A 5838-nucleotide genomic window follows, 5' to 3' on the forward strand; every position below is an offset into this window, starting at 1 on the left:
GTTAACTAATTTTTTATTTTTATTATTTCACTTAAATAAGTTTTTAATCTTATAAAATACCTAAAACAGGCTCTTCTTTAAGTAATTTTATGACATTGAATTTACTGATGAGTAACTAGAATATTTTCACAGCAAGAATTCTAAAATCAATAAGAAGCTATATAAACAAAATTTGATCTCAACCTAAAATATTAATTACATGAAAAATATTTACTTTAGATTTCTTTTTTCTTCTTATAGTTACTCAATATTGTTTGAGAAATGAGAAAAGAGATCACATGTTAACGCCTTAACGTTTGTCCTGGAACGAGCTGAGGTGGACTCGATCTAGTTGTAGTTTCTCCTCCAATTGCCACATTCTACGACAGATCGAGCATCCAACGTGGTGGTTGTTACTATTGGGTGGAGAATCGTTTGTTTGCTGTTATGTACATCAAAAGTGATTTTGGGTCGACATTATTGGAGCTCTAGACTCTGGGGATGCTAATGCTATTCATAACGAATCTTGTGATTTTCAGGAAGAACTCTGTATATTGAGTTTTGCCTTAGTTTATTTATATAATTAAACAAAATTGTGACTTCAGTGTTGCCAAAGATAAAGGGGGTAACATAGTATTTTGCATGATGTACCACTATACATTTATATTATACTAGACTATTATTAGTTTGTTAACTTGCTGTAGGAAAATTATAATACAACTAGAAGACAGTGTTATATTATTAATTCTTGAGTTTATCATTGTTAATCTTTTTTATTTTGGCCGAGAATGTTGGCTCTAATAAGTAATAATATTCAATTGACATTTCATTAACTTTAATAGAGGAGAAAAGAGAACATTGAACCCCCATTTTGTTTTTGGCACCAAGACTACTTTTCTTTCCTAGATTCAAAGGCTTTAAAATGTAATTAAAGCCTTGAAAGTTGAAAGTGCTTTTGTGACATGCATGTTTATGAAATTGAGAGGGAAACTAATTTGAGTTAGTATCTATAAAAAACAAAAAAAGGTTCCAATAATTGAACGCATGGAACAAAACAATGAAACAATGTCTTCAAAAGAAAGCAAAGGCAGGCACTTGAACTAAGTCCTTTTGATTAGTATATAGAAACGAAATATAAAGGATCTATCGGATGGTAAAACTTAGTGTTTGCCAATTGGTGAAACAAACTTCTAATAACATATATGCTAGAAATTAAATATCTTCATGCAATATCAAGGAATCTAAGTGTGGTAATTTTATCTAATAACATTGCTTTGGAATGTCACTGAGATATATATGTTACATCATTCTCACATAGCATAGCATAGCATGTACTGTAATATTTATATCCTTGTTAGTGTGTGTGGTAACAGTAGGGGTGGCAACGGGGTAGGTAGAGGCGGGTTTTTGCTCTACCCGACCCCGCCCTGCCCTACAAAAACCCGCATCAAATCCGCCCTGCTCCTACCTGCGGGTAGTAAAATGTTGAACCCTAACCCGCTCCTGCGGGTACCCGCCCCGCCCCTACCCACCCCTATAATTATTAAAATCCAATAAATAAAATTAAATTTTAAAATTTATATAACCCCCGCCCCTGCGGGTACCCGTCCCGCCCCTACCCGCCCCTATAATTATTAAATTCAACAAATAAAATAAAATTTTAAAAATTATATAACCACCATTTACATACATAACATAAATTAAAGTAAAAATTTATATATGATATAATATTATTAATTATTTTACTAATTATTTTATATATGTTACATATATTATATATTAAAAATATATATATTTACATATATATTATATATACCGGGGCGGGTTTAACCTAAACCCGATCCCGCCCCGCCCCGCCCAAGAACCCGCCCCGTTAAAACCCGCCCCGGTGCGGGGGCGGGTAATTACCCGCCCCGAACGGGTAGGGGCGGGGTGGGTACCCGCGGGTTCGGGTAGTGTTGCCACCCCCTAGTAACAGGCAACGAAACTGAACAGTGACCCGTAACGGAATCTCTCATGAGATATATAAATCAACCCCATAATGTTTGCACCTTTTTAATTATTAGGCTAAGCTTTCTAAATCTGCTTATGCATATTTAACATATACATAACTAAACAACAAAACATACAAGACAAGGATGAAACCCAATCTGTGGAAATGTGCTGATTAATTAGTTTGTAAGCTTTCATGAATGATAGAAACTAACAAAAGAGACTCATCAGGAGAAGATAGAGAAGGTTAGCATGAAAGGAATGTGTCTATATATATATGGCAGGTGTCAATTAATTAGTAACCGGAAAGTGGTCCTTTGAGTCTCATATTTTAGAAGAAATTGGCAAACATTTTTGGAGATGACATATATTGGCAACGAATTAAGGAATTTTTGTTTTATTTAATATGAAATTTGTTTTTTGGGAATACAGTACAGTAGAATGATGATGCTTCAGATAAAGGACAAGTACTGTTTGTCCTATTATATTTTGTACTACGTACTAATTAAGATCGTTTGTATTTTTAAATAAAGTTACACATTTATAATATATACTTATATAGTTAGTAAAAGAAGAATTCAAAATCATTTTTCATATAATTAATGCCTACATGGTATTCTTGTGATGAGAATATTATAAAAAAAGTTATGCTCCTCCTTTTTTATTTCCTAATCTCTACACAGTGGTTACCAAATTTGCAATATGGCAGTGAATGTGGGTCGTCATTTTCTCATCAAGTACTTTGAGAATGTGACTCGAGAACGATATATTCCAAATCAATAAGCATTTCTGATCTTTAATTTTCTATCATTGATTATCATTAACAGCACCTTTGTTTTACCACTTAAGCCACAAGATTTGGACCCTCCGCCGCTCATGATGCTAATGCCCAACAGCTATACTTTAGCAACCATTAATTGTGTTTAAGAAATACTTAACAATCCGTGTTACATCATCATAGACCAAAGTGGTCCTTTAATTGTACTAAGAGGCAAGTAGCGAAGCTGACAAGCAGGAACAGATCAATTCCTAACCCAATTCATCAACAAGCCTTTTCTCACATATTACCATTTCAATTACAATTATTCATTTGATGAGTAGAGTTTTTTTTTTTCTTTCTAAATTACATGTCAGTGATCATTGAATCTCACTCAATTTTATAAATTATCCTATAAATAGCAAAGATAAGTTTGTTTTCAACGTCAAGATTTTGGCTTCAGATCTTCTATGTGGATGAAAAAATGTTCCCATAGGAAGACGTTATTCCCATATTATAGGCCAACCTTGTTAGAGTCAGATGAATTTGAAGGCAAATAGTAAATTAGATCAAGAAAAATTAATGTCACCATGAGGCTTTTTTTATTTTTGGCATTGTCAGAACAGAACACAGGCCTAAAGATAGGTCCAAAGAACCTTAAAAACCATCCAACTCTACATTGCAAATACAAATCAAAGGTTTACATCTCCAACCAGTTGGGTCGTTGAACAAGCCCATTGAACCTTATTGGGTCGATCTAAGCCAGTTGTAGATTTCAGTGCGTAGGGCCACTCGTCACAATAACTAAATAAATAAATAAATAAAATTGATGTATCTCACATTCGCGACGGATTAGTCCTTAACCGGGTTGGGGGATACCGTTTGGATAAACAAAAAAATAAATAAATAAATAAAAGAAATAAACAACAACAGTGAAATACCCAAAAAGGAGTGTTAGGGGCAGCCACTTTTGTGATTTATAGCTATTAAGTAGCCATTAATAATGTTTTTAATGATGTGAGATTTCATCCAATGATATGGAATTACTCATTTTTATTTTGCTGGTTACATGTTGGCCAGAATTTAATAAAGTTGTTAGTCTCCTAAACTTTTCCACACTGAAATATTAGAGTATACAACTATACAGTGTCTGATAAATTAGTAGCTAAATGATATTTTTCTTCAATCTAAATAGTAATTCCTTAATCGACGGAATCGAAATTTTTAAATTTTTTCACACGAGAAATTTACATAAAGACTATATTTAATAAATAAGACAATCACACATTATCATTAATGTTTTTAATTACATGTGCACGATAGTTTTTTATGCTTTTGGGGATGTAAAGCTTTGAAGAAAGAATTGTGGTAATAAGAATGAGAATAGATTCGAAGACCAAAGTTAATGTAAGGTGGTTCCTTAAACGTCCCGTACAGGCATTTCATCCTGATTGTGGCAGTCCTTTTCCTCTTCTTGACTTTATCCATTTTCTAGCTTTGTATTGGCAAAGTCACCGCAAAGCATCTACCCAATCAGATGCAAATACCTATCCTCTTCAACTTGCAAATCGTCAGCATCACAAAACAAATACTATATAATTTATCTTTCTTTGTCTAGTCTTCGTAACTTGAATGCTAAGAATCTATTGTGTATAAAATTAAAATTAGCAACACTATATATAATAGGATGGACTATATATATACATTGTTTATATGCCACAATGATTTTCACATACAACATCTAAGGACGATATGGTCAATTTATGTTACTAATTGTTGCAAGGTACGTGTCTACGTACGTAGTTTCTGCTGTTCTGTGTTTTCTCTCGTTCATATGATTGTTGAGTTATTTGTCAAATCAATCTAGCTAATTAATTAGTTCACTAAGATATCAAGATTCTCCCTCAAGGTTTTAATTTCTCGCTAAAGTAACAAACACGATTCCTATTATTATTATTATTATTATTATTATTATTATTATTATTATCATTATCCTTTGATTTGCTTTGTGACACAGAAACAGAGTTGTAGTTGTTTTTGTTGGTTTCATTTATTTTCTTTTGGTACAAGTACTTTAATTTTCTACGCATGTTCACTGTTTTCATATTGTATTGCATTATTTAAGTGGAATGGGATAGCTAATTTCTCCAAAAAAGTGGAAAGAAAAGGATCAATTAATTATCACTGATCAAAATTATTTTTATGTAATGTGTTGTTTATTAATTAACTTATTATTGGAGGGAAGCTATATAGCTAGCACAAGGGTCGGAGACCATACAAGTGTACAGTGTTGTAACAAATAAAAAGAGAATAATCTTTGAATACAAGGCAAGCGACAAGAGTAACACAGAATAAATATAAATAAATTAGCTAAGTACCTAACCTGACTTCGCAGCAATTCATCCTTTTAATAACTCTATACATTTGAAAGGACCGAACTTTTGCTTGCAGCATTAAAATTGACATATTAGGAATAATAATGTTACGTTTCTATTCTTGATTGGATGCTATGCCTAACTCACTCCCGCTGCTATTTTGTTTTGTTTTTTTTTTTTTCTTCATTTTATGCAAAAACCACCATTTTATAGAATGAGCCTTGCAAGTCTTCAATTTTCAATAAGTACGCAATTGAATAAGACGATACGTGATATGTATGTTACTTGAAAGAGTAGTATTTCTAGCTAGTTTAATTTCTAGTAGAAAAATGATAATTTTGCCATGGTTTGAGGGGAAAATAAAAAATATTTCGACCTATATATATAATATATAAGAAGGTATGTAGAAGAAGGTATAAGTAGGCATACGAATGATTAATTAATTAATTAAGTTAATATTTAATCACATCATAATCTTAAATTCCATTAATAATCTAAAAGATTCATTTAATTAATTCAACACACATGAAAAGTAAGGTCATATAGTATATCATCTATCTATCAGGATATATACATAGCTAAAAACTAAGATTATTCATTATAGTAGCTAATTTTTAGATAATATTAAAATGAGCTTTTATTAAGTATGAATTTTAAATGATTTTTTTAATTGAATTTCGAATATTTTATTTTTAAAAAATTTAGATTTTTTTTTCTTATGTTAAATGTTAATTG

General features: G+C 31.6%; 1 protein-coding gene across 1 annotated transcript in view; it reads left to right on the forward strand.

The window, feature by feature from the left end:
- LOC107621655 (phospholipase A1-IIgamma) overlaps positions 4388-5838 on the forward strand; it is a 3736-nt gene continuing 2285 nt past the window's right edge. The window contains exon 1 of the mRNA XM_016323682.2: positions 4388-4511. The gene's annotated coding sequence lies outside the window, so the exon portion shown is untranslated. The remainder of the gene's footprint in view (positions 4512-5838) is intronic.

Source organism: Arachis ipaensis, chromosome B10 (genome assembly GCF_000816755.2).
Source record: "Arachis ipaensis cultivar K30076 chromosome B10, Araip1.1, whole genome shotgun sequence".
NCBI classification, from domain to species: domain Eukaryota; kingdom Viridiplantae; phylum Streptophyta; class Magnoliopsida; order Fabales; family Fabaceae; genus Arachis; species Arachis ipaensis.